A 3,172-nucleotide genomic window follows, 5' to 3' on the forward strand; every position below is an offset into this window, starting at 1 on the left:
TATATATATATATATATATATATATATATATGTCTATACGTACACACACCCACTCCCACAACGTTCGCACACACATACACAGGGGATATATCAGACTTACTGTACTCACCAGATATTCTTCATTCAGAGGGAAATCGATAGTTTATAAATTATGTAATGACTTTAGAATCTTTAAGTCATTTGTTTCGTATACCATTTTGTTATCACACGTCAGTGATAATCTTTTATCTGCCATTGATTTCGTGAGATATTTATGGAGGTATACAATCCTCAAAACGGCTGACGAGAATAAAAACATTGTGTGAAGGTTTATTAGATATGTGTGATGATTCATATGGTGAGATGTTATTTGTCATCACTCTTTGATCTAATCATATATATTATTGGCCAAGATAAAGTTTTTTGCTTCTTGTATGCATTTCATGCACGAAGTAAGCAAGTAATCATACACGATCACAAATGGGCATATATGCTTTCGTTACAACACGTCCAACTTACACCTACATGTTTATATTGGCTTTCTGAGAAGTTCACACATCGTATGTTACGCCATTTGTTCGTGGAAATGTATTATTTACAGTATATGCGTCGGAATCATCAAAATTACCTCGGGCCTTTTGTCGTTTGGCTGAAGATGCAAAGAAATCTGTTGAGTGGTGGCGGGGCTGCCAAAACGATTCTGCTTTCCATGTAAGGTTTGTGTTGTTATTAATAATTTCTGAAATTATATTTCACTTTTCCTGAATCAGAGATTCCTCCGAAAGTTTTATGATATTTCTATCATTTTAAAGTAGTATTAATCATATCGCTCCAGTTCAATATAACAACAATAACCTCAAAATAAATTTGCCAGAAAGAGTTGAATGTCTGGATGTACAATTATCATATATTGGTCGGTTAGTGTACTGAAATAAAGCAAAATATCATTCTATTGATAGGATAAAGTATGATTTTATTTTCCTTGTAATACGTGCTGAATGGCTAAAAATACATGCCATATATTTCAACTTTACAGTTCAATTAGAAAGCTCGTTTAACATCAAATGGATCCTTTCATGATTACATAAACATCACTAATCCTGATAGAATCCATCCGTCTCCACCCTTCTTGGAATTGATGGAAATTTCATGAAACCAATATAGATGAACTGGATCAAATAACGAAGTTATATTGCCATTAACCGCACGTTTACTATTTTTTTTGTAAGTATTTATTTTAAAATTCGAAAAGCAGAATTATATGAAGCTTCTTGAACGGAATACGTAATGTATAAGAGAATAAAAAAGAATCGCGTATCAAAACTATTAGCAATCTACAGTATCTCATGTGAGCTTGCTCAGATCTCTTTGATCAGAGCAACTTATTGTATAATGTATATGTTGATTTCTTTATGCCCTTGGTGACATATCCATATATCGCTTTGTCTTACACAGACACACGCACACAAACGCACATACACCCACTGACACATATACACACAAACACGCACATAAACATACAAATATATATCGGATATACATAATACACTTATATATCAGATATACATATGTGTATATATATATATATATATATATATATGAAAATATATGTGTGTGTATGTGTGAGAGAGAGAGCGAGCGAGAGAGAGAGAGAGAGAGAGAGAGAGAGAGAGAGAGTGGGTGTGTACATTTATTCAGTGAGTTCTAAACATAAGCTTGCTTTTCTGTACTCTTTCATTTCCAATATCTTTTGCCTGCATAGTATTGTATTTTGTTATTTCTACTTATTGTTAGAGATATATTGGATAATTATTGCGTGGTTGCATTCATTTTATTATCTTTGTTTATATTCACCTTTACTTATTCCCTATTTTCAGTATTTTGAAGCTTCATTTATTCACTCTTTACCTTACCCTATAGTCAATATTATTGACCCATCTCTATTCTTTATATGTAATTCCATTTCCTCTGTAGTTCTTTCTCTATCATATATAATTCCCAAAATTGAGTATAGAAAGGAAATACATACTTTTGGTTTTGTCAGATATTTATTCGACTGCAAATACAACTACTGTAAACTAATTGAGGTTATGATTAGTATTAGGTAGCATATGTGATATCTATAATGACATTAATAACTCATAATTAAATGTTCTTTCGCCTTGTATAACTATTATTACGCTCATATTAATTGTTTAAATATATTATTATTAGCGTGAAATTATATTATTAGTGAGAAATTTGTCCAGGGAAATATAGAGATACACATATAGATAAATCAATAACTAATTAATTCAATTTTCAACTTAAATACTTGAAAGTGATATTATATATCAAGAATATTTTGATAAACCATTGATAAATATGATTCTAGTTTAAATTACGCTGCTGTTCTCAATCGTAGTTCCCTATGATGAAAAAGTATTACATTCTTGCTAGATGCTGCATCAACTCCGTCGTCGTGGAACGAGTTATCTTGTTTGTAGTGGAGGTGCGAAGGGGTGTTAAAAAGTTCCTGGCTTCGGATAAAAGAAAATGCAGAAAGAGTAGTTATGATTTCATTTAAAATATTTCTCTCTCAGAGTCACACGCTTATTGCAGCTGTCCTTCAGTTTTTCCAAGCCCTGGAAAAGAACGCGGGAGGTTGGGCCTAAAACCGGGCCTTTTGCGATACCTTTAATGCCAGAAACTTGTCAGTGCCCCGTCGTAACTGCATACTATGCATACTGATGAGTCAGTCACTATCCTGATATATGTTCAGCTCTTCATTATGCTCCTCAAAACATATGAACATCTTTAGAGTGACATCTTTCGATTTTTCCTATAAAGTTCCGAAATTTACTGTGCCCATGCTCATGGTGGTAGTTTGCACTGGTTTTCTTCCCATGGGAATTTTCATTGCGATTGAAATATAAGTATTGCACTGATTTTCGGTCAAAGGGAAAGTTATCTGCCATGGAAACAGAACAAGAAATACTTTCAGTATGTGACTAAGGGAGGTTTCTAACAGTCTAAACTTAACATAAATCTCAATCTACTAAGTTCCTTTTTACATGCATACATACATACATACATATATACATACACACATACCTACATACATACACACAAACATATATATATATATATACATACATACACACACAACTATATATAGTCACATGTATATATATATATATATATATATATATAT

The 3,172-nt window shown here is 32.3% G+C and overlaps 1 long non-coding RNA gene across 1 annotated transcript in view; it reads left to right on the forward strand.

The window, feature by feature from the left end:
- The window catches only part of LOC128249935 (uncharacterized), a 14,220-nt gene that overhangs the window by 9,858 nt on the left and 1,190 nt on the right, over positions 1-3,172 (forward strand). The window lies entirely within an intron of this gene.

The sequence above is a fragment of the Octopus bimaculoides genome, chromosome 1, assembly GCF_001194135.2.
Source record: "Octopus bimaculoides isolate UCB-OBI-ISO-001 chromosome 1, ASM119413v2, whole genome shotgun sequence".
In the NCBI taxonomy this organism is placed as follows: domain Eukaryota; kingdom Metazoa; phylum Mollusca; class Cephalopoda; order Octopoda; family Octopodidae; genus Octopus; species Octopus bimaculoides.